Raw genomic sequence first — 12,126 nt, 5'->3', positions numbered from 1 at the left:
TGCACACCAATGTTCATAGCAGCACTATTTACAATAGCAAAAAGATGGAGACAGCCTAAATGTCCATCAATTGAAGAATGGAGAAACGAACTGTGGCACATACACACAATGGAATACTATGCCACCTTGAAGGACAACAAGGAAACTGTAAGCCACCGCATAACATGGATGAACCTTGATGACATTATGCTGAGCGAAATTAGTCAGTCACAAAAGGAAAAATACTGCGTAGGACCATTATTATAGAAGACTAAGGAAAAAAACCCATCCTAAAAGGGGAAGTAATTTATATATATATAAAATTGCTGACCACTGGGATGTATGGGATAAGAGGAGGGGAAAGAGGGAGGGGAAGACAGAGCACAGGTTAGGGAATAGACACAGGATAGCTTGGGTGTGCAATACAAAAGAAGAGGGAGGGGAATAGAAGAAAAAGATGGATGGGCGAATAGTTAGGCAGGTTCGCATGAGCTAAGTGGGACAGAGGTAAATGATGATGTATGCACAACCTTGGAACAACATGGCTTTGGAATGGTTTGAAAGGGTAAAAGAAGGGAATAATGTTCAGATGCTTGGCTGTCTTTTGAATCTTGGTTTCCCTTGCCTATCATTGTGAAATAGACACTTGTGGCTGGGGTGAGGGTGGGGAGGGAAGGAATAGCCAGAAACATCACAATAGAAAGCTTGTAAGTTTGTCTTCAGCATATAACTGATTGGCATACCTTAAAGGGGGCTAGAAGTTGCCCAGTGAAAGAGGCCTCCTGTGGAGCTTTTGCATTGCATAAAACCATAAGTTGAAACCAGAACCCCATCCAGAATTGTCTGAGGTGGAAAATTTCCACTGGAAAGGATGAGTAGACCAGCCTGGAGCAGCTAGAAGAACAGAAGATACTCCATGAAAGAAAGACAAGCAGGAAAAATCTGAAACAATAACGACAGTCTAATTGATTACTACAAGAACAAGTAAGCTGTTCACCCGGGAGCCATCAAGGCAAGTGGTCAGGACCCCTCAGCAAACTGCCATCCAAGACTGAGACTCAAAGGGAATACGTGAGCAGGCTTGTGGTCTAGCTGGTGACCACATCATTCACCAATAGGGGGAAGAGGGAGAAAAAACAGCAATGAAGTTGCGAGCTAAACCCAACCACATTCAATAGATACACCTGTGAACCCGGATGGAGACCTAGATGACCAGCAATATGGCAAGACTCGGGACTTCTGGGTCCAGAGGCAGTGACATGGCAGCAGAGAGTTAACCATCCAGCTGATATGAAGTGAGGGGAGATGCACAAGAACACCCATACTTGCAGATAGTATCCATTTGATCTGGCTTCGATGGCTGGATGATCAGAACTTGACTAGAAGAAGAAAGAAGAAGGAAGGAAAAAAAAGTAACCCACTCACTACAGTTTGATGAACTTTACCTATACATATGGATGTTGTTGTTGTTGTTAAGTACAGTGGAGTCGGTTCCGACTCATAGTGACCCTGCACAGGGTTTCCAAGGCTGTAAATCTTTATGGGAGCAGAAAGCCTCATCTTTCTCCTGTGGATGGCCGGTAGTTTCGAACAGCTGACCTTGAGATTAGCAGCCCAATTCGTAACCACTTCACTACCAGAGCTCCTTATGGATGTAGTAGCTCAGAAAAGGTAACAAATCTTTACAGCAAGGATCACTCCCACCCCCTCGGTACATGGGGTTGACAGGGATGGGCAACTTGGACATTTGTTGTTGTTGTTCTTGTTATGTTCTGTGGAGTCGGTTTCGACTCACAGTAACCCTGTACAGGATTTCCGAGGCTGTAAATCTTTATGGCGTCAGAAAGCCTCATCTTTCTCCTGTGGAACAGCTAGTAGTTTCGAACTGCTGACCCTGAGGTTAGCAGCCCGATTCGTAACCACTACAATACCAGAGCTCCTTGGACATTGGCTACCCAAAATAGGGGGATGCGGGTGGCGTATAAAGGCAAGAAGTGACTGGCTTACAAGCTTTCAAGAGAGAGCTTAGTTCCAGATGGGGCAGGGATAGGTAGAACCTCCACTGAATGATTTCCAATCTGTTGGGACTGGGCTGTCGAAAGGAAATGGGGATAAGATTCTTGTAGTTACAATAGTGATTAATTGCCATCAGGACTGACTGTGAGAGTCGGAAATGTAGAGATAGATGTTTTTTGACTAAAGGAGGGGAGTGATTGATTTTGCAGCCCAGGACGGAGGTCCCTGGGACCATCAACTGAGAAGAGCGGAGAGTGGGACACTACCCAGAGAGGCAGTGACACCAGGGATGAAGACAGAGAAGATGACCGTGGACAGATGGAGCTGCTGGGGACCCTGGACTCAGGGAGGGAGAAAGGGCGTGTGCTGATGGTGGGGATGGGGTGGGGAACTATGGGGTGTACCCTTTGGTTATTTATTTGATGATGCATGGAGGGGATTGTAATAATTGCAATGAAATGAAATACGATAAGATGAATGTAAAACTGATGTTCTCCCATTTAAACCCACATAATTCACAATAAAAACAATAAAAACAGAAAACAGACCAGGGATGTTCCTAGCTCCCACCCTTCACATTTGCTCTTCCCTTGGTGAGCAATGCTGTTCCCCTAGTTAGCCACACTCCTTACTCCCTCTTTTCCTTCAGCTCTTTACTCAAATGTCAGCTTCTGAATGTTGGCTTCTCTAATCACCCTCTCTAAAATGTTAACTTTCTGCCCAACTCTAGCTCTCTTTAAAGAGCTCTGGGAGCGTAGTGGTTACGAAATGGGCTGCTAACCTTAGGGTCAGCAGTTTGAAACTACCAGCTATTCCGCGGAAGAAAGATGAGGCTTTCTGCTCCTGTAAAGATTTACAACCTCGGAAACCCCGTACAGGGTGGCTATGCGTCAGAACCAATCCCGTGGCACACAACAACAACTAGAACTCTTTATATTCCTTCTCTGCTTTAAATGGATGAGAATAGATTCATTAGTAGTTCTTACCATCTGACCTACTAGAAGTTGCACATATTTATTTATTGTCTGTCTCCCTTTTTGATTATTAAGCTCCAAGAGGATAATAGGAATCTTTCTTTGTCTTGGTCACTTCTGTATCTCTGATGCTTAGTACGTGCTCAATAAATATTGTTGAATAAATAACCTCCAAGACCCTTCCAATTACTATCAATTCTTGGTAACATCACACTTCAAGTAACTAGGGAGCACTGTGTTGCTCATAGGGCATGCAACTGACCATGGGGCCTTCCAACTAGAACTTGTTTGTGGGCAGAAGAGAAAGAATGGCAAGAAAGGAGGTGAGGAGGAAACGCGGACTGAGCCCTCCCCCTTACTCAGCCACAACTAGAGCTATAAGATGTGTCTTATTAATAATTGGCTCTGCACATGAGTCCTGGCGTGGTGCTGTGGGTTAATGGCCCTCAAGGTCAGTTTGAACTGCAAGGTCAGTGGTTCAAGCTCAATAGCCACTCCTTGGAAAGAGGGTTGCTATGAGTCAGAACCAACTTGATGACCCTTAACAACAACAACAAATACACTATTATAATATATATTACATATAATCATAATAATCTATTAAGATTTTAAGATTGAAGGAAGTCAATTGTTCTATCAAAGCTTATTGCTTTTTTTATTGATGGCTGTTTCCACACAGATGCTTGGGATAAACTTTCTTGGCTATGCAGCACAGCCCAAATGTGTGAATTGGACCAGTGCTTGATTCTAGGAGTCTCCCCAGAGGGAGGGGCCAACTGCAAAGCTGAGCTAGCTTCATTTTAAGCACTGGTTTTGTGTCATGACTCAGAAAGAACTGAGTTGGGTCACTTGGTGGGATCTCCAAATCAACTTGGAAGGCTTAGGGCAAGGGGATGGAGTAAGATACTAAAGAAGTGAGAGATTTGAGGAAAAGCAACCAGAAAAAAACAATCTTGGGATAAAAAAAGTTGTCAGCTGAGTCTGAAGCTTTGCAGTGGGGGCACTTGCGATGTCCCTTGGAAAGACAAAGGTTCCTGGTCCAGGAAATATGAAGCATGGTAGTTTTAATCCTCTTTCTAGGGATAAAGTTAACCTGAGCCCTGTACAACCTCTACCACTTTGGAGTCTCCTTGGAAAGGCAGGAAGGAATCAGTACTAACCTTTGGAGTCCAGAGATCCTTCTCTGCCAGGTTGTCATAAGTTGGGCTGATAGGGGTTTTCAGCAGCTCCCCTATCCGGCAAACTCACGAGGGCAGATGACCAAATGGGCTACTCTGATGGCACCTGTCTCTCCTTCCAACCAGAGAACTCTTTCTCTTTGCTCTGCCACTTGTTAGTTGTGTGAACTTGAACAAATTATTTTATCTGAGCTAAAACTCCCTTATCCATAAAATCACATGTCAGCACCAATTCTAAGTCCAACATCTCATCTTCTAAATAAGATTAAGGGGAAACTTAGGTATGGCCCATTCTGGGGCAAAATTCTTCTCTATCTTTGGACCAGTGAAACTCAAAATACAAACGATCTCCTTCCAGAATACAGTGTTGCTAGAGGTATAGGGTAGACATTCCCATTCCAAAAGGAGACACTAGAAGGGAAAGGAGGGGTCATAGCAAGTCTAAAACTCAACAGAACAAATTCTTTTAGATTTCAATCTTGAGGAATTTGTCCTTTGGACCCACCTGCCAACTCAAGAGTGGCAAGACTGCCTGCTCTTCCTTGGGTAGCTGCCCCACCTCTAGAACCAAGGAGATCATGGACCCACCATCTAGAACCATGCTGTAGTTCTGCTGACCTCTTACCACTGCTAGGATAATACTTTCTTTTTCTTCAAGGACAGTGGATGTTTGAAGCCAAGCAGCTCCCTTGGTCCAGTTCTTGCCTGTAAAATCTCCAGAGTCCTACAACATTACTTCATTTTGTTCTCTCTCTATCCCCTTGAGTCTAAACTGTCAGCATTTCTGCTGAGATGGTTGAGTGGCTTCATAAATCACATGCCTAATCTCTTTAGTAAATGATCATACAGCTGAACCCATAGTGTCCTCTCCAGGGCACACATTCTCAGCTTTTATAATATGAAGAAGCTGAGAATTTTTCAGATCTTCAAGTTCTGGTTCCTTGTGTACAGTGTATTCCTCAGTTGATCTCTCTTCTCTTTAGAAATACCCTCAGCTAAATGTTCAAGTTCATAATTAAAAAAAAAAAAAGTTTTTATTGTGAATTGAGTGAAAATTTACAGGGCAGATCATCCATTTTACATTCAACAAATCATATACTTTGTTTCATTACAATAATTATAATCCCCACCATGTACCATTAGTTAACAGTATTTCTCTCTATTCATTTTAATTCTTTTTTTTTTTTTTAACACTCAGGCATATATAATAATTTACAGTACCAAAGGGCATATTCTGCAAGTCTGCCTCCTGGCTACCAGTTCTCAGTCCCTCTGTTTCTATTAATCTAGAGTTTTCAGTTACTCCCTCTCTCCATGTCCCCATCTCTGGTGTCGCTGCTTCGCTGAGTAAGGTCCCACATTTCGCTTGAGCTCTTCTCCCTTGATGGTCCTAGAGGCCTCTGTTTCTGGATTGTAAGATTAACCACTCCCCCATTACAAAACGTCTATCTTTACAATTGTGACAGTTGCAATTAGTCATGATAACAATTACTCACTATTGAATCATAAGAATCTTATCCCCATTTCTTTTCACCAGACCCATCTAGACAAGATGAAAACGATTCATTGAGAACTCTATCTTCCACAACACACTCTTAAACCAAACTCCCTCTTGAAAACTTGTAAGCCAATCACTACGTGTCTTTAGCACCCCTTCATTTTAGGTAGTTGCCCATCCCTTTCTACCCTGTATACAGAGGGATGGGATTGATATTCAATGTCTAAGTTGCCCATCCCTTTCTACCCTGTATACAGAGGAGATGGGATTGATATTCAATGTGAAGATTCCTTCCCTCTCTGTTAGTATTTTGAGCTACTACCTCCATGAGTATAGGTCAAGTTCATCAAATTGTAGCAATTTATCCTCATTTGCTTTATCAAAATTGTTTTCTTTTTTATCTTCCTATAGTTGACTTCTGATTACCAACCCATTGAGGCTAGGTCAGATGGGTACTATCTGCAATTTTGGGTGTTCTTGTGTACCTCCTCTCCCTTCATGTCAGTTGGATGTTTCATTCTCAGCTCTAGCCCTCTGTGGCTATGTCCTTGTTCATGGGCTCAGGTGTCCCTAGATGTCACCACACTTTGGATCAACCAGCTCTTCCTCTTCTTCCTCTCATCTCCAGGTCAACAGGAGTTTATGGAACATGGTTGAACTCAGCCCATTTCTTCATTGCTGCCTTTCCCCCTCTTCCACTCACCAGTAGCCCAATGTAGTTGCCAGCAAGCTTACATGCTTGCTCATGTGTTCCATTTGAGTTTCAGTCTTAGAGGGAGGTTTGTCCTGAAGGAATTTGCTTGCTTGCCTTGATGGCTTCCCGAAAAACAACTTGCTTATTCTTGTAGTAGCCAATCATACTGCCATTTTTGTTTTGTGTTTTTCCTGTAGATCTTTATTTGGAGATGTATCTTCTGTTGCTCTAGCTGTTCCAGGTTGGTCTGCTTGTCCTTTCTAGTAGGAATATACCACCTCAGAAGGTTCTGGATGGGGCTCACGATCAAGTTCATCATTTGCAAGTTCTACTTTCCACAAAAAAATTCAGTAAGAAATTCATGACAAACCAAGAACACCAAGAAAAAAAATTGATATTCTTGTATGATCTGGGCATGTGGTAGTGGAGAGATGCTAGGAACGAAGTGGGTACTTGAATCCATGGTTCTTTTTTCCACTTTGGAGGAAAGGCCCCCTAACTTTGAATGAACTGTAGGTGAATACAGGACCCTGGGAATGATGGAACAGAGAGATCCGAACATTTGTCAACATCCCTGGAGAAAAGCAATGAAAAGGAAGTGGCTTGGATAAAGTAAGTATTGTAAATCTTCCATTGCCGTATATGGGGACTAGAATTATCCTTGTTCTCTTTTTGGTTTCCTTCCTTGGGGGATATTTCTCAATGCAACAACAAATTGAGCTGTTGAGTTTCAGGATTTTGTCATATGAAAGATGTGCCATTAGGAATTTTGCTTGTTGAAGAAACCTTTCATCTGTACCTTCAGGAAATTATAGGACTGAGTTACTTGATTATTCTATTGTGCTATTTTTCCCATCTCTCCAACTTTTAGACACAGCAGACGTGGTGCTGGTTCAAATGGCCAAATTATTTAAATTAGAACACTGTAAGCTGAAAATTCCCCAAGGTCACCCTTTATTGACATAAAGTTCTCCTTCTCTCTAGACTTTAGCATTTTAAGGAAAAGTCAGAATATGGAAATGAGACAATCTAGATTAATATTGACATCATTAACATCACACACAAGTAGAATATTGCTGAACATAATTCAAAAATATTTGCAGCAGTACATCAGCATGGGACTGCCATAAATTCAAGCTGGATTAGAAGAGAATTAGAACAAGAGATAGTATTGCTGATATCAGATGGATAGTAGAGAATACCAGAAAGATATTTACTTGAGTTTTATTGACTATGCAAAGGCATTTGATTTTGTGGATCATAACAAATTATGACTAGTAGTACAAAGAATTAAAATTCCAGAAAATTGTGCTTATGCAGAATCTGTACATAGTCCAAGAGGTATTCACGTGAAAAGAACATGAGAATACTGAGTGGTTTAAAATTAGGTAACATGTGACTCAGTATTGTATCCTTTTACCATACTTATTCAGTCTGTAAACTGAGCAAATAATCTGAGAATAATCTGAAGCTGCAGTATATGAAGAAGAATGCAGCATCAGTATTGGAAAAAACAAACTCGTTAACAACCTGTGATCTGCAGATGACACAACCTTGCTTGATGAAAAGTGAAGAAGACTTGTAACACTTACTGATGAAGATCAAAGACTACAGTTTTCAGTTTGCATTACACTTAAAACAAAATACACATAAAACAAATTTCCTCACAACTAGACTACTAAACAACATTATGATAAATGGAGAAAAGGTTGAAGTTATCAAAGTTTTTTTTTTTTTTTTTTTTAACTTGGATTCACAATCAATGCCTATAGAAGCAGCAGTCAAGAAATCAAATGGCATATTTCATTGGACAAATCTGCTTCAAAAGACCTTTTTAATATGTTAAAAAGCAAAAATATAATTTTGAGGACTAAGTTGAACCTGCTGCACACCATGCCTCGTATACATGTGAAAGTTGAACAAAGAATAAGAAGAAAGAAGAAGAATTGATGCACCTGAATTATGGTGTTGGTGAAGAATATTGAAATTACCATAGACTGCCAGAAGAATAAGCAAATCTGTGTTGGAAGAAGTACAGCCAGAATGCTCCTTAGAAGCCAGGGTGATGAGACTTTGTCTCATGTAACTGAATCCTGTTTCCAGGAGGGAGCAGTCCCTGGAGAAGGACATCATAGTTGGTAAAATAGAGAGTTGGTAAAAACATGGCTTGTTTTTCTCTCAAACAAGAAGCCTGGAGACAGGCAGTTGTTGCTGTGAGTTCAGAGGTCAGTGTTGTCAGGACTAAGTCTCGAAGACTCGGTATGTCTCTCATGGCTGTCAAATGACTGCTGTAGCTCAAGCCATCATGTCAGTATTCAAGGAAGGAAGAAGGCATAAGGGCCAAAAAGATGGCATTCTTTGTTGGGAGAGGAAAAACAACAACAACAACAAAAATCAACAACCTTCCAAGAGCCCCCAACAGATATCCATTTTTATCTCATTGGCCAGCATGGTGTCACATGGCCATTCCAACATGCAAAAAACACTTAGAAAATAAAAATTACCAAAATCTGCAGTAAAGCCAGTCAGGGGAATAGATCTGAGAATCTGCATTGGTTCCACCAATCCTCAGAGTCTTACAAGAGGGCGTACAGCCTTGGGTTGGAGACACTTTGCCTAATTTCTATTTATGGAGCTTTGTTTTCCTTGGTAGTTTGCTTTAGTCAGCACAAACTAGTCAGTGCAGTTTTTATACCCTGTGAATTTTCTCTAATGGACTTAAACAAACATTTTGTAAAATGGAAAAAGCACAATATTGTGTAGGGGAGAGTGATGTGCAAGGAGGGCTGAGAAAGGACATAGAGAAACAGTTTGGAGGATGATGTTCTCAGAGTGTGGCTGGGCTTTGGACCACATCAGCCTAAATATCCTCCAAATATCCCCAGAAAGGTGAAAGCCATTTTGGTGTGAACGAGGCTCAGAAGCTTGTCGCTTTGGGGACACAGCAGGAAAAGCAGTCCCATGGGGTTCCAGGAAGGGACATTGGGCTCCTCTTTGAATTAGCTGTACTCAGAGCCCTTGGAGGCAAATTGCTCACTGCTTCAGTGCATCCTTGGAGGGCCCATTAGAGCATAATGGAAAAAAAAAAAAATACTCCACCAGAGCCCCAGAGCATGCTGGAGGTTTGAGAAGGGCCAGACAATGTTTAATCTGACAGTAGAGTGTCTGAATTTCTATCAGAAAGTCATTGCCAGAGTGTGGAGAGTAGGCTGAACAGGCCAGTCATTTTCCCAAGCCAGGAGGCACTGTGGAGCTCTCTCTACACCTGTCCATCCATAACTCTGTAGCTCAGTGATTTCCTCAGATCAGAATGGTCCATTACCATAGCAACCTTAAGAATGACTTCAAATGAGATCTCTTTGATCCGTGAGGATACGAGCATGCTTTTCTTTCTTTCTTTCTTTTTCCATGAGGCAGGGCAGAGTAGTGATGGAAGAAGAATAAAAGGTATGGCTGAAATTAGCCACTCCAACAAGAGCTGGCACACACCTCTGGCAGAGCTTGAACAGATGGTGGTGTGTGCTTGTCCTGTCAGCCTCTTGAAGCATCTGCCCTCACACAGACCCTCAGAACCTCACACAAGAAAAAGGGGGCTTGCATTCTGGCTTCGAGAAATAAGAGAAATGGGGTTGTGCTTCTAAGGAGAATTTTGATACATAAACAAAAAACAAGGGGAACATTTTTCTGTTATTGCTCTCTCTTGTGCTTACCTTTTTTTCAGAGACAGTCAGGTTTATATGCAAGATTAGACAATTCAGAATATTCAGCAAACTTTTATGGAGTACCTTCTCTTTATTTTTACTTGTTTATATCCTACCACTTCTGAAAAGAATTCCAGGCAGCTTACAACCAAGGACAAAAGATAAGGACATAAAAAATAGAAAATCAGGACATAGAAAAGAAAAAAAGCAGACGTAAAACCACTTTAAGAATCCTGAACACAGGAACAAAAATATTTTATTGTATTGTATTCCATTCTATCACATTACATTATACTATACTCCATTATATACTGGAGTCCTGGTGTGGACCTATAAGGTAAGCACTGGACTGTTACACACAAGGTTGGCACTTCAAACTCATGAGCTACTCTTCGGAAACCCTATACAATGTCGCTATGGGTGAGAATCAACTTGGTGGCACTTAACAACAAGAACAACATACTACATACTATACTATACTATACTATACTATACTATACTATACTATACTATACTATACTATTATTAGGCTATACTGTACTATACTATATTATGCCATACTATACTATGCTATACTGTCCTGTCCTATTCCATCCCATTCCATCCCATCCTACCCCACCTAACATCACACCACACCTCATCATACCACACGTTACGATACTATACTATATACTGTATACTGTATACTATATACTATATACTACACTACACTCTATATAAAGAGCTCTGGTAGCGTAGTGGTTATGAGTCGGGCTGCTAACTTCAAGGTCAGCAGTTTGAAACTACTAGGCATTCCATGGGAGAAAAACGAGTCTTTCTACTCCTGTAAAGATTTACAGCCTTAGAAACCTTATGCAGTATCATTATGAGTTAGAACTGACTCCACTGCACACCACCACCACCATGGAAACTTTGTGTATTACTGTAGGATAAGCACTGAACTGCTAACCACAAGGTCAACAGTTCAAATTCACCAGCCATGCTACACTATTGCATAGTATAGTATGTTGTTGTTAAGTGCCGTCAAGTCAGTTCTGAGTAATCATGACCTACGTGATTTTGTAATATCACATTGATTCCAATCCAGAGCGACACTATTAGGGTTTCTGAGACTGTATGTCTTATGAGAACAAAAAGTCTCATCTTTCTTTCATGGAGTGAGTGGTGGATTTGGACTGTGATTAATAGTCCAGTGTTTATCCTACAGTGTCACCGGTGTCACCAGTCTTTTTTTCTCTCTCTATATATAGACATATGTTCTCATCATTTTCTCTTGGAGAACACTTTTTTTTTTTTTCTTAGTAAATTCTAAAAGACAGTTAGTTGTCTTGGGGAATGTGGAGTTAGTTGACACTGAATGGCATAATCTTTCTTCTCTTCCCCGTCTTCATTATCAACATCAATAACATTTTCTGCTGTTGTTAGGTTAGGTGAGTTCATGGAAATTACCAGAGACAGATGTTAGCAGTGTCTATATAAGGATCACCCTGAGAAGAGGGTCTTAATCAATGAACTTCTAACATTCTGGTCCCATTTCCAGAGTCATTCCTATTATGGGAGGGGTGCAGGAGGTTGGTTCTGGCCAAAGTCAGTTCTGTCTGTTTTTTGGTGTGGTGCTGTGGGATATGCACTCGACCACAAGATCAGTTTCAACCACAAGGTCAGCAGTTCATATCCACCAGTCGCTCCTCAGAAACACTGTAAGTACCAACTCAACAGCACTTAGCAACAACTGAACAATCAAGGCACCTTTGAGAGGTTGAGCATTACATCATCTACTCAAATCAGTGAGGTCTGGATTCCTTCCAGCACTTCAGCTTCTTCATAATGCCTCTCCCAGACCCAATGATAGACGAGGAGACAGTAGATGCTCTTATAACTCAGAATATTCTTTGACATGGAGATTTTGCAGACATGAAGCTCCAGCAATATTTGATGGTGGTCTGGTGAAGATAGTAGGCTCCTGGAATGAGTTTCAAAGAGGTCAGTGGGGTGGTCCGCATCTCCAAATGTTTTGCCATTGTGATCCATTTCAAACACCACACATGGGTCCTAGGGCTTTTCTGTGACCCCACACTGGATGCAG

The sequence above is a fragment of the Chrysochloris asiatica genome, unplaced genomic scaffold (assembly GCF_000296735.1).
Source record: "Chrysochloris asiatica unplaced genomic scaffold, ChrAsi1.0 scaffold00221, whole genome shotgun sequence".
NCBI lineage: Eukaryota > Metazoa > Chordata > Mammalia > Afrosoricida > Chrysochloridae > Chrysochloris > Chrysochloris asiatica.
This window is presented reverse-complemented; position numbering follows the sequence as displayed.